The sequence below is a fragment of the Macaca fascicularis genome, chromosome 15, assembly GCF_037993035.2.
Source record: "Macaca fascicularis isolate 582-1 chromosome 15, T2T-MFA8v1.1".
In the NCBI taxonomy this organism is placed as follows: domain Eukaryota; kingdom Metazoa; phylum Chordata; class Mammalia; order Primates; family Cercopithecidae; genus Macaca; species Macaca fascicularis.
The window spans coordinates 228,541-245,983 of NC_088389.1; the positions used below are offsets into that span (position 1 = coordinate 228,541).

The window sequence follows — 17,443 nt, forward strand, 5'->3', positions numbered from 1 at the left end:
AAAAACAAAAAACAAAATATCAAGTATGCAGACAGGAAAATAAAAATACGTGAATCCTCCCTTATTCAACAGGCATTTAAAAAGTAACAGGAAAATTGTGATAGTCTTTAAACAACCACCAGCTATCACGTCCTCTTGAAATGTTTTAGCTAATCAGGAACATCTTTACCAAGCACTTGCGTGTTCAGGAAATCAGTTGACAGGTCCCAAATAACCTCGGAGCCTGCGACCTGACCCCCACTCACACGCATCACCTATCCAGAGAAACGTGTCCTGGACACCTGTCAAATGGTGAGGAACAGGAACAAGGGTAGCTTTCCCTCAACACCACAAAACAAGCTCGACCCCGAGGAGCCCGGAGAACAGCGACGTTTGTTTAGATGCTTTCCCACTGTCCTTGTCAGAGCAAACATTCCCATCCCACACCGCCCAGTGTTTAACTCTCCCTGGGATACCAGCAGCCGTCAACCCTCAACAAGCTGGAAACAGAGGCCAAGCTGATAGGAGGCCTCTCTCCATTCCTTACTGAATTCGCTCAGGACACGGATGTTCCCAAACACATATGGCCCCGAGTATTCCACACCTGGGGAACATTCAAACAGCAGACTCTGCAAAGACGTTCCCCTCAAGAGAAACTCAGTTTCTAACTTCCCTTAGGGAAAAACAGGAGACCCAGAACTTTCCAGAAAATCAAGTGTGAGAGGAAGCCACTCACCTCTGGCACTTCCTAAACCTGCCTTCCCGCGGGTGCTCAGGGATGTCCCCGCGACAGCCCCGTCCACCCAGGACGGCAGCAGGGCTCAGGCAGCCAGCACCTGGGCAGCTGGCGAAGCAACCCCAGGGTGAAAACGCCATCCCAGGCACCACTTCCCGGAGCCCCTCAGCAAGAAAAACAGAGGTGGGACAGAACCGAGGGCTGACTCGAGGCTGGGGAGCCACAGACCCGCACAGCTCAATCATCGGACATGCTCTTCTGTGGACAGAGCCCAGGGAGAGGCCAGCACAGAGACCCTCGTGCCGGCTCCACGAGCCAGCGTCCTCCAGGGCTGCAAGTTTGTGATCACAGCTTCAGAATTTGGTTCCAGAATCTTCCAGAATCAAAGACGCACCAAACTGTAAAGCTGCCAGGACAGCAGGGCCCAGGAGCAGGCTCAGGGGAGGACCACTTAGAAACCCCACACACAGCATACACGTGTGCATGCTTACTCCACACATGCCACCGCTTCACCCAATAGTATACACGCAAACGCATGTATGTACTCCATACACACCCTCAAATACACTCACCAAATATGATGCGTGTACACACTCCACACACACCCTCAAATACATACGACACACATGAACATGCTCACTCCACCCACACCTGCTAAATACACTCAACCACACATGCACAAACGTGACACACGTGCACACTCATTCCGGACGTCACACCCCTCACCAAGTACACAGGTGCACACACCTCCAAGTTCAGAACCTGTAGACTCCACAAGCTTTGGTTTCCCCCACTGTTTCTCTCATCACATGAGATCCACACACAGGTGTCATTTACTGACATCTAACACCCGGGGAGGCCCTTAGACAGAACTGTAGTCACAAGTCGGCTTCATTCAGGCATTCATCACCAGCCTCCTGAAGCCACCTCCTATCCCCACGGGGAGTGGGGGCCGAGACCGGAGACGTCACTGGGCTTACAGATCCCCAGGCTGGCAACCCAGCGAAATGAGGAGGGATGGGCCACGGCCCTGGAGGGAGACGGGTACTGGCTCAAGGATGCGGAACATGAGTCCTCATTTCCAGACAGTGTCACCTACGACAGCGTCAGGTGAAAGCCAGTGGTTTGGTATTCCTGGGATAGACAGTTCTGGAAATACAAGGGAAGCTTTTTACTCCTCCCCTCTGAACACATGAGGTCCATGGTCCCCTCACATCTAACACTGGGAATCAGAATCGGTGACTCCTTGTCCACCTGAGGACCACCCAAGAGGATCCACACACCTGCTACAACAGCAGCACCGCACCTGGTCTGCCGGGGAGCAAAGCAAATCCCACCTTTATGACTAAAACTGGATTACCCTGACACTGGCAGCCTGCAGTGTGTGTATCGTCAAGCCCCCACGTCTGTGCCACCTGCAAGAGGAACACAAGCCCTTAGTCCCAGGTTCTCAGGACGGCCTGTGAGGTAGATGCTGGCACCTTCCCATCTCCCAGGGGAGAGGAGAGAAGGCCACGGTCAGGGCTTGCATATCAGGAGGGTCGGGATTCAAACCCCATCTGCCTCACAAAGCAGCCCTTACCATTCAAGTGACTTCTATCGTCAGCCTTAAAATGTACCACAGTTACCAGCAATTCTGAGTGCTGTTCCTTGGGACATCATAAGCAAACATTTTGTTAGAAAGGTTTTGCCAAATCTGCTTTCAAAATCCTATGGTATGAAATGACTAATGAAAATTTGAGCTATGAAATAAAGCACATAGTTAAATGAATCCCAAAATGACTATCGCGAAGGAAGTTTTAACTTGAAGTGAAAAATATCCTCCAAATGACATCAGCCAGAATTATCTTCAATCATTACTGATCCCATATGCTTCAGGAATTATACAGCATCATCTCAGATATGAACTTAAAACCATTAGCTGAATGCACATTTCAGCACAACCAAAGTTCTGCTATAATAAGCAGCACAGGCGTCTCTGGAGAGGATTTTAATTGGGACTACAAACGATGTGCACGATCGTGGTAAGAGGTTTCATGCTGGCTGTTCTCCAAGGTGCGACACAGAGAAACACCACTAACCTCAAAGACACCTGCTGCTTTGTAATGAGATGAGAGACGATGTGGACGGACTACTGTAAATATTCGAAAAGGAGAAACAATGCAAGGAAAGAATCGTATCAGTTACCCTTTACATTCTTAGAAAAAAACGATTTTTCTTTTGGGATGATTTTAAAAGAAAATGACATTTCTGGATTTTTTTTAACTTTTCTTTCTGAGACAGGGTCTTGGCTCTGTCGCCAAGATTGGAGTACAGTGGAGCAATAGCAGCTCACTGTAGCCTTAAGTGATCTTCCCACCTCAGCCTCCAGAGTACCAGGGACCACAGGCACGCACCACCACACTCAGCTAACTTCTGTTATACAGATGGGGTCTTGCTATGATGTCCAGGCTGGTCTTCAACCCCTTGGCCTCAAGTGATCCTCCTGTCTTGACCTCACAAAGATTTAGCCTAAGCGACCATGTCTTATTGGAAAACAGACATTAGAGCAAATGCATTTCTGTAAGATTTTCTACCTCTTTTCACTGGAGAAAAAGGTAACTTGCCTCCAAGGGTCGGAGACAAAGACGTTACTGCAGACAAGAGCGCTGTGCATCCCGGGAACCGCTACACCACGAGGCACGGCCGTGCACACTGGACGCAGGAGTAACAAACGAGGCTAGCACAGGCCGATGCTGGCCCTCTCCAGAAGCAGGCCTATCCTTCCTCCTCTCCTCAGCCCCCTCTCCCTTCAGGCCTCAGTGGCTGCTGACAGCGGAGAGGTCACAACTAGAGGAGGCTCTCAACTCCACCAGGGACAGGAGTCCCGGATGCTGGGGACTCAACTGCTGTCCTCCGCATCCACCTCCTTCTGGTCCAGCCTTCTCAGGAGCCAGGCGTGGCCACTTTGACCCTCTTTTCCCTTCTGTGGCTCCTACAAAAAACCAGTTCACAGAGCCCAGGCTGCCTTGCACTCCAGGGATACCTGGCACAGGCCCCCTCCATGTCCTTATCCAAGCTCCTGGGGCCAGAAGGGTCTTGCAATATTTCACTTTCCAGTTGACCATCCCCAGCCTGAAATCCAGAGTGCTCTAAAGAGCATTTCCTTCGAGTGTCATGAGGAAGCTCAGAATGTTTCAGGTTTTGGAGCATTTTGGAGTGGGGACTCTCAGCCTTAATTTGAACCTCTTCAAGGAAGCCACACACTGAAGCCCCCGATGTCCACCCTACACAATCCCAGCACACCATCTGAAGTCCTCAACAACAGATTTTCTTTCTTCAAAAATAACCACAAGTCACAAACTCACACGCAATCACAGAAGGGGGTTGTGGACACCCACACAGATGATGAAATTTAACTGTCACATTTTTACCTAGGTAATTTAAAGTCATTCCTCAAAACACACCTGTTTTACTGAGTTGCATTTTAAGGTGAACACACACAAATCATTTCAGGGAAACAAACGTCACTTTGGGCTGCGTGTGGTTTCTTGACTCCCGTGAATAACTCAGCGTTCACCCTCACTTCTGGATAAGGGAGACGATGCAAAGAAAACTGTTAAAACAAAGACATGAAAACAAGTTTAAGAAGGGTTTGAAAGGTTCCTCCTGTCCTCCTGGAGGGGAGACGAGGATGCCTGGAAAGCTCACGGGGGACAGGAGCACAGCCTCCTCGGTGTGTCATGGACGCTGCCTCACCAAGGGGAGAGGATGATGCCTGGAAGGCTCACAGGGGTGGGAGCACAGCCTCCTCAGTGCTTTCTACAGTCAGCAGCTTCAGAAATTCCTGCAGAAGCAGAACACATCATGAGAACTGAGACTGGAACACCCCAAAGAAAGGGATGAGGGGTCAAAAAAAGCATTCAATCATTACCAAGGAGCGCGGGCATGAAGCCGCTTCAAAGACCGTGTGAGAAGTCACTCATAGGCGTTTCAGAAAATAAGGGTAGTGCGAGATTGCTCGATCAGCTCAAACAGGCTGCCGTCCCTCAGGCCATGAAGTCCCTGAGATGAGCCTGTCACTGAGCAGAAGTCACTCGTATCTCTGCCAGAGAAAGTACTACAAGCTGACACATAACCTCATGAAACCTGGGCTTCAGCCGGTCAACAGTGAGTCTGACATGGTACATCCCTCCAGGTAGTTAAAGACCCCAGGGGTTCATCAGACAACCTCGAAGGGCTGTGTCTGTCCAGCTCCTTTTCCGAGTTCTGGATGATTTTTCCTAATGCACTATAAGCAGCATGTTCCAATAGAGATGTAATTAACTGGATGGGTGTCCTCTTAATTTTGAAATTAGAAACACACTTGGCCAGGCACGGTGGCTCATGCCTGTGATCTCAGTACTTTGGGTGGCTGAGACAGCTGGACTGCTTAAGTCCAGGAGTTCAAGTCCAGCCTGGGCAACATTGCAAAACTCCATCTCTACAAAAAATACAAAACTAAGTCAGGCATGGGGACACATGGAACATGTGCCTGTGGGTCCTGGCTACTCAGGAGACTGAGGCAGGAAGATCACTTGAGCCTGGGAGGTTGAGGCTGTAGTAAGCTGTGCTCACACCACTGCCTGGGAAACAAAAAGGTTTTTTTGCCTGTCTCAAAAAAACCAAAGAGAAAAAGAATTATATACCTGACTAGGCCAAAATAAAAGAGGCCTTCGCTGCCTACATAAAGGGCTTTCAGAATTCACTTCCATCCTTAGGAAAGGCGGCCAACACCAGGCTGTGTCCCTTAAGATGCCCTGTCTCATATGGGAAAAAAAATCAAGAGAAATCAAATAAAGGCCATAAAATACATCAGTTTCAACACTAAAATTTGATAGTATGCTTTAAATTGAAGATGAGTTAAGTCACATTTCCAAACCTCTGAAAGCACGGTTACTGGGAGGGAATGGTTTGCAACACACAAACGCAGCTCTGTAAAAGTGCCCAGGCTGGATGAAGGCTCAAACGTCAGTGCGAGGAGAAAGTCTGAACAAACTCTCTCCTGCCCTGCTGCTGTCCTCTTCCAAAACACACTGTTTATCTGTCAGTTTAGAACAAGGCCTAGGGAGGTGGGAGGCAGGCCTGGGAGGGTCACCTAGCATCCAAGCTCCTCACCCACACAACTGCACGAGGCTGAGCTGAGCAGTACACACAAACACAACTGATTCTCCCCAAAAAGAAGACGGAAGGCAGCACACTGCCATGCCAGGCACCCTGCAGATGAGAAGATTGAGGGGAGCCAGAGGTACCTTTAATCTTGCTTGCATGGTGGAGGGAGAGGAATAATGCCACTCACTTGAGTGTTGCACAATTCTTTCTAGCACTGAGTGGCAGAAAACAAAAATTATAGATGCTTCCTCAGATAAATGTTTCTGAAGAACTGAACATAAATTACGTTCAGGAAATAGCATTATGAATGCCTCAAGTGCTTCTGTTTTCAATAATCCCAGAGTAATTCTATAAACCCAGGGAATCAGTCTCACCCAACTCCAGGATCACGGCCCAGGTGACGTGGGCACACATATCCTGAAGCTCCAATACTCAACTAAAGTGGGGCGAGTGAAAATGATCCTGGGTATAATTTACACGGACACAGGAAGGTGGCTGAGCCCCAAACCCCTAAACCAGGAAGACCAGTGTCCTTCAGGGGCCTCACCTCTGTCCTTTCGCAGCCTCTGGGAACCACCACTCTGCTCTCTACTGACACAAACGCCCCTCCCAAGGTACAACACCAGGAAGATCATCATTCAAAACTGAGGAACGTGGCAGAACAAAGCTGTCAGGAGATTTTAATCACCAACACCACTTGTTACATGACCCAAAGATGATTAAAATCCCAGGCCCTTCAAGACTGAATGCTATCTATACTTAAATGCATTTCATCACCATATTGGGGGGTTATTCCTTTGTTTTGCTGCAAATATATCCAACTGCTGTAAAAGGAAAAGGCAATTTGTTAACGAAGCTTCTTGGAGTGTCTCAACAGGCCTCGAGGTAGCATAAAAGGCAGGACTTCCTGGCAGAAACGCTCAGCTCTGAGGTCAGGTGGAGTTCTTGAGCACCAACCAAGGCAAAATAAGGTCGAAGACCACACCACACTTTCCTCAATCACATCTTCATTCCACCTTTCCTTCTATTTCTCACGACTTCACTGGGAGAAATTGTGCTGAAAGAAAATGGAAACACAGACATACATAGGAGACCCTACAGATGCTGAGAATGGGTGCAGCCATCACAGTCCGAATGTCCTTTCAGGGCCATCTGACCTGTCTGGGATCCAAGTATCCAAGGGCAGGATTGTATGTCAGACCCGTGAAGCCAGGATTACAGCCACTGAACGGCAGTTTTCCATCCCACGGAAACCGGCCTTGCTAGGGGCTTCCTCGGGGACCACCGACCTCAAGCCACCACCCGTCAACTACTTCAACTAACCTACATCATGGCAGAGGCCTCCCTAGGCAGACCAGCCCTGTCCAAGTCCTGCTTCATGGCAAACCCTCCAGACAAACGTCCTTGGCCTCCTCCGGGAGGCTGTGCTCGGAAGGTGCCCTCATTTACTTCTGCGGCTCTGAGACATTTAACTAGAGCCCAACACATTTCTTCCTGTTCACATAGTATTGAGTTAAAAGACTTTTATGAGTAAACTTTCACTGGGAAAAATACCATTTCAGGAGCCCCAGTGACCACAATGAAAATGTTTTTACCTTCCCTTACGTGACATCGGCAACGCCAGGTCCAGGAAACGTTCTGGATCTCAGATAATGGCAAATCCACTCATAGTAAGTCTTGGTCTTGTTTCACAAGCTATCAAATGCTGCCCAGAAACAGGAAAAACCCCACAACGTGGCAAGGAGGGGCGACCAGCGTGAGTTCTAAGGCCAGACCACCCGGGTCTGCTGACAGCGTGGTGAGGGGCAAACAGTGCAGGGTCTAAGGCCAGACCGCCCGAGTCCCGCTGACAGTGTGGCTTCAGGAGTTTCCTAAACCCTCTGCTCTCCAAGTTTCATGTCAGAAAAATGCAGTGATAACCGTGTCCACCTCGTTAAAATATGTATATATATACACACACATATATATATACTCCAAACCTACAGCCCTATAAAGGTCATTAATCCTAGTTATCCTCAAGGCATTGAGCGATCAATAATGAGCCATCCCCCTGCTGCTGACCTGCCACAGCCCCAGCCTCCGGAAACCCCGCATCCACACCAGCCACACAGGATGAGGCCAGGGAAGGAGCAGGACTGTGTCTTGGGAACTTAAACTCTGGAAGCTGAGTTAAATCAGTGCCGCTCAAATCTTGTCACCAACTGTCTTGTTAAACTGGGAGATTCCATCTCTGGGGATCTTGAAGGAACCTGAGGCTCTACATTGAGTGAGGTGAGCACTCGTGCTGGAATGAGCCGGCAGGGAAAGCAACCGAATCTGGGGTCGCAGCTGCCTGAGGCTTGGGTCCCACCGGGAAAGTGGCACCAGGGCCCTCAGGACAGTGGCGGAGGTCCCAGGAGGCAAGTCCCGGTGCAGAGACTCATGGACCCAAAGATTGCTCCACGGCCAGGAGGGGCTGCTGCGCTGACAGCCACCAGGCAGGCAGCCTTCGAGCTCCTCCAGCTGCCATCCTGCAGGCAGGGAGGACAGTGCCCAGACCACCCTGGGGCTCCCCCCAGCCTGCCAGGCTGGTACTCTTACTCCAGCCACTGACAAGAGTCCCCATGTTGCAAGCTAGGTTGAAACAGTGCCTCAGGCCTCGGGGCACATGCACCCCCCTGCAGGGCCGGGATGGCTATTCCCACACATCCCCAACTCACAGCAAAACTTAAAAATGAAAGTCGGAAGATACACAGCCAGGAAACCAATACTCAAGAAGCAACTCCAGGGTGACTCTTCCTAGAGCTATTGCTATTGAACATCTTTAAAAACATTTCCAGGGTGACTTCCTAGAGCTATTGCTGTTGAAAATCTTTAAAATTCTTCATTTCAAAATTAGCTTTTATTACACTGTCTTCCCTATTCTACCAAGACTCTAGAAAACAAAACCATTACAATTTCCAATTCTATCTTATAGGAAGTTAGAAATACACGTTTCCTCAAAGGATTCTACGTGTTTCCTTGGCAATATCCTTTCCATGCCCCGTACTACTGCCCACAACAGAGAAGGCTTTTCCAACCCAACCCAACCCAACCCAACCCAACCCAACCCAACCCAACCCAATGGCCCTGAGACAGGCCCCTAACGAGTCGTCTACAAACTCTTGAGACAGGCTTGCCCTGACAAATCATCTGCAAACTCCATCTTCTATTAAAAACAGTACCGAAAATGAGCATATTACCACTTTTTAAAAATTACTGTAAAGTGGACAGTGTTCAGTTCTGTGAATTTCGGCACAAATATTCCCATAATCATCATCACACAAGCAGAACAGTCCAACAGCCCCAAACCCACTCACGGGGCCTCATAAGCATACCCTCCCATTCTCAGCAACCACCCTCTCCGTGTCCTCCCATGACTCAGGTCTATCTTTTGCGAGCGTTGTGGCAAAACACTCGCAAAATCACAATTTCCTGGGCATTGTGCTTGGAGGTGCACCCAGGGTGTCCTGTGATCAACAGCCAGGCCTCGGGGCTGCTGGGTATTTATTATTCCACATATGGCTGTGGCACATTGTAACCTGTTTTGGACAACTATAGACAGCGCTATTAACATCTGGGCACAGTTTTTCTTAAACATCAGATTCTGTTTCTCTAGGGTAAATACCCAGGATTGGGGTCACTGGGACCCACGTTTGTGTGAGTTCAGTTTTGTAAGAAACCGCCAAGCTGTCTGCACCGTGCTGAACCCCAGCATCGCACAGGAGTCCCGACTGCCTGTCCTCACCAGCACCTGGGGCTGTCGGAAGACCTTAGTCAGGCGCTCCAGCAGGGGTGTGAACAAATTCACTGCGGCTTCGGTGCACATCTCGGTGCAACCAGTCATGCTGAAGGTCATTTCAGATGCTTTCGGGCCATCCTCCCGTCCTTCTCAGCGAAGCATCTGTTCAGGTCTCTTCCGCTTTTAAGTCAGGTGGTTTGTTCTCTGTCATGAGCCGTGGGAGTCCTGTGCATTCTGGATACGAGTCCTTTGCCGGCTGCATGGTTTGTAGACATCTTCTCCCCGTCTATCGAAAATGTGTCTCTTCAATTCCCTAGGGGTGTCTTTTATATTAGAAGTTTAATTTTGATGAGTCTTACCTACTTGTTTTCTTCCTTGATTATGGATCATGGTATGGCTAAGAGCTCTCACCCTAGGTCTCCACAATTTCCCTTTGTTCTGCAGGTTTTGTAGTTTGGTATTTTACATTCAGGGCTATGGTGCACCTTAATTTTCATACAGAAATTTCTCCCTGTTTTCACTCTTTTGCATATGGCTGTCCCATAATTCCAGCACCATTTGTTGAAAAGACTCAAATTCCACTGAACTGCTTTTGCATCTTTGGATCTGTTCTGGACTCCACTCTGTCAGCTGACCCATGTGTGTGCATCCTCAGCATAATTTATGACTTTAGTGGCTGTCTCTGTGAAAAAAAGTAACTCTGTCTGGAAGCAAAAACTACATTAGAAGTGCTCTAAATAAGATTCTTCCTGTTGTCAGGAGAGCAAAGCCACTGCCCTAAGCAGAGGTGAGGCCTCAACAGCTTCCAGGCACAACCTTAACACACAATGGGGAAGGGAATTCATTTCAAGGGCCACAACATGAGACCAGCATAGCCATGAAAACTGCAATAATTTCACAACAGAATGAAATTCATAAAGAATTGCTCAGAAGCGTGTGATAAGTTACATAAATCACTGTTCCTTAAATTCTGACGGTTGACTAGAACAGATACAGCTTCACGGTACAGTTCAAACAGGAGAAAGGTAGGTAGGGGTGGTTTCCACACCACACAGGGCCTGCAGGAAAGGGACACTCTTCCTCTAAACGGGAGATCCCGGGAGTGATGTGATAAGCCATGGTGAGAGTCACAGAACTGTGCAAGCCGGAGTCGCGGCCTTTGCCCCACCACGGAACCTGTGTCCATGAACGACGAGGCTCAAATGTCAGGCCGGGGCAACCGAGGCAGTTATCAGGGGACAAGAAAACGAGCGCACGGTGGAGGCAAAGGTCTGAAATCGCGCGGCAACTTCGAGTCAAGTGGGACAAACTGACTCAAAATACAGGTTCCAAAAACCACCACAGAGAGCTGCTCCTCGGCTCTGGAAAGGCTAAGTGACTAATGCCCACACTGAGCATCTGCTCCCAGAGACGACCCTGGTGACCTAAGGCCCAGCTCCTCCGAACCCGCGCCGAACCTCAGTGAGGAACTTTGTTGGTATCTTACGGCACATTGACATGTTCCCTTAAAATCTGGTATTTCATCAACAATGCAGGCGCCAGCTTTGACTCATACACATTTCGATTAAACAAGATAATTTACACCCTGACTCTGCCAGGTAAGAGGTTTACTACAATCTTTAAACAGAGCCAGAGGCTACAGTCTGCTCCTACACAACACCATGTCTCTACAAGTTCCATGGGTTTTTACTTTCCATGTCTTCACTTGCCTAGTGCTAGAAAGCAGATTAAAAACAGAAGGAACCCAGAAACACTATTGAATGAGACTCAAATATCTTGCAGTCATCATCGTGATGAGATGTTTATTAAACAGAAATGTTCTCCCCTGTAGAAAGCAGCACACATCAACACGCACCGATAACTGTCGCCAGCATTCCAGATCATCTTCCCTTCCATGGCCACAGTGCAGGGCAATGGACCACGCACACCTGCAGACCCACGGACAGCGGGGTGACACGGCCGATTCTTGTAGCAAGCAGGCCAGGGTGCACTCAAAGTGCGTCTCTTTCCAGAGGTCTGCCATGGAAAGTTACACATTTATTCCACGAGTTAATGGCACTGCACCAAACATTTCTGTAAGATTCTCTAAGCAAGCATTTCCTTCTGCCTACAATGGCCCGACACAAACTGAAAAAGCTCTTGGAGCTGCCAAAGACTTCAATATCCCCTTAACTATTGTCATGCACGCCCGTGTGAAGAGACCACCAAACAGGGTTTGTGAGCGCAACATGGCTGTTTATTTCACCTGGGTGCAGGCGGGCTGAGTCCAAAGAGTCAGCGAAGGGAGCTAAGTGTGGGGCCGTTTTATAGGATTTGGATAGGTAAAGGAATATTACAGTCAAATGGGGGTTGTTCTCTGGCGGGCAGGAGTGGGGGTCACAAAGTGCTCAGTGGGGGAGCTTTTTGAGCCAGGATGAGCCAGGAAAAGGAATTTCACACACACAAAAAAAAATCATCGCTTAAGGCAAGGACCGGCCATTTTCACTTATTTCTGGTAGAATGTTATCAGTTAAGTCCAGGCAAGGCATTTGCACTTTTGTGATTCTTCAGTTACTTCAGGCCATCTGGGCGTATATACGTGCAAGTCACAGGCGACGCAATGGCTTTGCTTGGGCTCAGAGACCTAACAACCATAGTCTTTACTTTTAAGGTGTGGGGTAAGATCATATAATCCCCAACTAAGCTCCTGATGCTGTGTGTGGCATCTAGCAACAGCACGTTCCATTCCTGGATTACATTTCACTCAAGAGTCCACAGTGAGAACGATTTCTGGTGAATGAAACACCAGGCAGGAGGGTGATTCCGCTGGGCAGCTCTTCACACACAGCCCAGGAGCTGAGGGGAGAGGAAGAGTCCCACGAGCGTCCACCGTGCTCACGCCCCCTTGGAATGCGCCCCACTCCTAGAGACCCGGACCCAAGGGAAATCTGACCTGAAAATGGGCAAACCCTCACTTTGGCAGAGGGACAGGGACTCGGGCCACAACTTGACCTCAGAGCAACACAAGTTCAGACACAGCACCCCACGACACCCTCTCTACCCAAATTCAAGGAGGAAAACCAACGCCCCGCCCCCTTGCGGAAACCCCCGGCTGCTGGAGCAGACGCCTGCCGGCGTGTGCAGCCTCTCCTGTCCCACGTTCCGGGCTCAGCACCTGTGCCTCAGCCCTGGCACTGCTCGCCACACCCACAGGTGTGCCAGGAGGGGCAGGTCCTAAGGTCTCCACTGCACCAAAGCCTGCAAGGCAAAGGGGCAGCTCCCTCCAGCAGGAGTCCAGAAGCACACACTGCACCAGCGTCAAGGCGTGAGAATTCTCCCCTCGGTCTCCGAGTCTCCAGTCTGTTGCCCGCCACGGTCTTCTGCCAACGGTGAGGCCCAAGCTGAGCGGCACATTTGGTTCTCACCATTTCCCTTGTCAAATCAATACTGCAAACATATCCAATTCATCCTGTCACTAAAAATGAAATAATCCGCCATCTCCATCACAGATGATGCAATCAGGTTTTCATTACCGGGTTTTTGTTTTGTTTAGTTTTTTGTTTTTTTTTCTATTTTGAGATGGAGTTTCTGCTCTGTCGCCCAGGGTGGAGTGCAGTGGTGCGATCTTGGCTCCCTGCAACCTCTGCCTCCTGGGTACAAGTGATTCTCCTGCCTCAGCCTCCCAAGTAGCTGGGATTACAGGTGCCTGCCACCATGCCCGGCTAATTTTCATATTTTCAGTACAGACGGGGTTTCACCATGTTCACCAGGCTGGTCTCGAACTCCTAACCTCAGGGGATCCACCTGCCTCCTTCTCTCAAAGTGCTGGAATTACAGGCATAAGCCACCACTCCCGACCATTACTGGTGTAATTTCTAAGCCACTCTCTCTCACACCCACTCCCTTTTTTTTTTTTTTTTTTTTTTTTTAAAGAACCAGCTTTATGCCTATATTTTTTCCAAGAGAACCAGTTACCCCATTTCAAGTACAAATAAGACATGGTGTTTAAAAACCAAAAATGCCCATTTGCACAGAAGTCTCCAAATACCCAGTCGATTTAAGCCTTGAGAATAAGATCAAGCTGTTTGGCTGAATACAACTTCCCTTTCCATCTGTCTGCCTGTGAGTTAGACACAAGGACGAAGCCACGAGCTAGGGACATAAAGGCAGGAACCACCAAGGTAGCCGAGACTCCAAATAAAAGCTGGAAGGACCAACACAAATGCACCACACCCTGCATGCCCCTCCTCCTCTCCTTCCTTTTCAGAATTTCCAGAGGATGAAACAGGGACCTTCTCAGACGTCCCACGATGCAGGCGGCCACAGGGGAAGGCGGCGGCAGCCTGAATGAGGCGACCGGGAAATCACATTCCACAAACAAATTCTCCATGTGCTTTACATCCTCTGTCTCTGAAGAACTATGCCAGTCTAACAGTGGCTAGAAAACCGCATTCAAGTGTCATTTCCCATTTCAAGCAAAGAAAACAGTGGTGGGGCATGAGGGAAAAACATAGCCATGTGTTCTGGGCTATTAAATAAGGTTTTTCTGTTATAAACGTATAATTTTACATTCTCAGATTTCTGTATAATTGATATGCTTCCTAATTAGCAGACATAGTAATAAAAAGTGAATTCGAAGTGTAAGATCGGAGGAACCGTTCACATGGCTTCAGGTTCTGCTACTGGGTTTCAACTTAAGAAAATGGTTCTGTGTGTTGGTAACAAGGCCTGAGAGTATGTGTGAGAGTCAGTGTGGCTGTAATCAGGGTTCGTGTTGGTTCCCTAGCAGAGGATGTTACACTGTTACATTATCTTCTACAAAAAATCCTGAAAAAAATGAAGGCTGAATAGACATACACACCCTCCCAAAATAATCCAAATGTCCACCGATATGAAAAACAGATGAATTACGGCTTCCATCGTGGAATATTCTTCAGCAGTGAAAACAAACTATAGCCACAGGTGCCAACTAGGATAAAGAAAACCTTTTAAACACGCTTAAAGTGAACCGACTAGGCAGAATTCCTCGATTACAGGCATCTGCTCCAAAAGGGTACTGTTATTAGTCCTGTGATGTAGAATGATAGTTAGCAACCCTGTTTCGGGGCACATCTAGAAAAAAGCAAAATAATGACTACACAATTTTAAATTCTTTGTAAATTATAACTATTACTATGAAAATTCTAAAAATGTGAAAATCTTCCCAACTGTTATTGGACACGCTTCAAAATAAATACCCTGGCATTGCTTGCCACACCCACAGTTGTGCCAAAATAAATGAAAATATAGCCCAAGGTAGTAGAATTGAAACCTGAAGATGTACGAGCCGTCCCTGCCTCGCTATCTATACATCGTGTAGAAATTTAAGAGCAGGTAGTGACACTGCAATGCAAGGCTCAAACCAACTGGGTATTTGGAAACTTCTATGCAAAGTGGCATTTTCGGTTTTTAAACACGGTGTTATTTGTACTTCAAACAGGTAACTGTTTGGTTCCCTTGGAAAAAATATAGCCATAAACCTGGTTTTTTTAAAAAAATACGGGAGTGGGTATGAGAGAGAGTAGCTTAGAAATTTTAAAAGTATCAGCAGGGAGCAGTGGCTCATGCCTGTCATTCCAGCACTTTCAGAGACAGGCCCAAGGGGCCTTTGAGGACACCGGTCTCCTCTGCTGCCTGCCTGCTGGACTGACCCCCCAGGACATTCACTGGGTTTCCACCCCTGTCTCATTTAACATCCCAAGGGTGGTCTTCATCCTCGTCTGGGGCTCAGCTCTGCCCCAATTTCCTAAATCTCTGCCTTCAGAGCCTGAAAACACCCACGCCCAGGGTCACCCTAAGTCCACGTTTACCCCAGAGAGTCCCCATTTTATGTTTTCCAGGCATCACCTTAGTGATAATTTATCCTGTAAATTCCAACTGCCTTCACACCTCACCCCTGCTGTCTCCCAGCAGACCCCACTCAGATGCACATGCCCCAGACCCACACCCAGGTCTGTACATGCTGCCCTGCTCTACCCATGTGGGGACCACCTCTCTTTCTTGAGGAATCAGCTGGCGATCATCTCCTTGTGGAGGGCTGCCCTGACTTCCAACTCTCTCCAGCAAAGGCAGAAGCCATCCTCAGTACTTCCCCAAAACTCAGGCCAAGTATGAAGATGGCGCAGATGCTAGCTGTGCCTGGGATGCCAAGGGCAGGGCCCACAGATGCTCTGCACATGGCCCGGGGCACCGCCTGAACACAGCAAGTGCTGAAGAAATAAAACTGACATGCGATGACCTCTGATAGGGCCTCCTTCACCATCCACATCTGTCTCCCCACTGGACAGTAAAATCCACAAGACAGGGAAGGCTTGTCTCACTCATCTTCAAACTCCCAGGGTCACCCTGGCAGGTAAAGGGGACTCAAATGTCTTCTGAAGGAAGCAGCTGGTTAGCTGCCGAGTTAAAGGGCCTCTGAAATTCAGAGCTCTGCATAGGAGTCCAGCACACTTTATTATGAATGACTCCAACCACGGCAGAAGTAGCCGTGGAACCAGTGCTAACCAATTCAGGGTTTGTTCACTGTTTCTCAGTTCATTATCACAACGCATTCTCACAGAGCAGCGGTGCACAGATCCTCAGACGTCTACACAGAGTGGGACGATGGCGCCAAGTCACGTCAACGTCCTGTTGCAGACTGGGAGACACCGGTCAGACACGGACCCAGGCAGAGCACAGACCTCGCGTTAAATCGGCTCCGTGTAAACAGCACTCCCTGCCAGGCCCTTTCCTATCTGCACAGCTTCTACAAATTCAACTCTCGCACCTGACACCTAAGAATACTGCACACCCCCATGTGAATCCCCTACTCACCTCCCAAAATGACCCGGCATGGCCGAGTACAAAAAATTTCAACATAAGGGAACTGGAGGGCATGTGGGGCTTTCTCGAGTCCCTGCTGCCTCCTGATGGGAGGGCCCAATGCTTCACACCCCTAGTGAAGGGCGGGTCTCTTCGGCCCCCAGGCTTTGACCTGGAGCTTAAATCAGCATTAACTAATTTCACTTTCCAGAACCAACTTCAAAGGCCTGCAAAGCCAGAGAAGGGAGAGGAGATGGAACACGCCCTCACCTCAGATCTGCTGCAAGCACACACTTCTCAGATGCGTCCCAAGGTGCACAGCGTGTCCGATGCCTGTTTCACATCCACCGACCTGCAGGTCCTCTATGTGGCATCAGCCTCCTGGGCACTGGGAACAAGAGGTATAATGGCAAGTCCCTTCTGCAGCAAAGCTGAGGCAAAGGGACCCAACACATTGGAACTGACCTTTTTCTGACAGTATCAAAACAGAAGGAAAATACTGTACAGTCAACTCCCCCTCACGCAGGTTTATTTACCTGTGACTCAGAGGCCATGACAGAGAACTTCAGGTTCTTACCGATTCCTATTTTCCCCATCCAGGAAGCCTTTGTTTTTAATATCGTACGAACTTGCCATTTTATAGGCCAAAAACAGCAAATATTGGCAGTTTCCTACAGTTCAACTGAATAAAATATGATCATGGCCTTTTGTGAAACCATGAAGAAAAGGTGGATATCTCAATATGTGTCTCCAGACTGGCTTTGTTCCTGAAGCGGTAACTCTGTTCACTCAGGATATTAGACACTGAAGAATAAACATCAATATCCCACCAAGAAAACCAAAGGAATGAAATAATTTTGCATCCACCTTGGAACCTTTTTAGGACAAGGCAGGACACAAACTTCTAAAAAGCTGCAATTGTCCCTCTGTATACACAAGGACATGGATTCCAGAACATGCCCGAGTTTACCCAAATCTACGTATCCACAGGACCCCACGGCCACCCTATGGAAGCACAT

General features: G+C 48.7%; 1 long non-coding RNA gene across 2 annotated transcripts; it reads right to left on the bottom strand.

Annotated features, from left to right (window-relative positions):
- Positions 1 to 2,892: 2,892 nt before the first annotated feature.
- On the bottom strand, positions 2,893 to 16,897 carry LOC135967507 (uncharacterized). 2 transcript variants are annotated; one of them, XR_012423996.1, is made up of 2 exons: positions 16,695 to 16,897; positions 2,893 to 6,902 (listed from the first exon to the last, which is right to left on the bottom strand). It is a non-coding gene; the product is annotated as an uncharacterized lncRNA (long non-coding RNA). The 2 variants fall into 2 exon arrangements; XR_012423995.1 differs by having other exon boundaries at positions 2,893 to 13,031.
- Between the last annotated feature and the right edge of the window lie 546 nt (positions 16,898 to 17,443).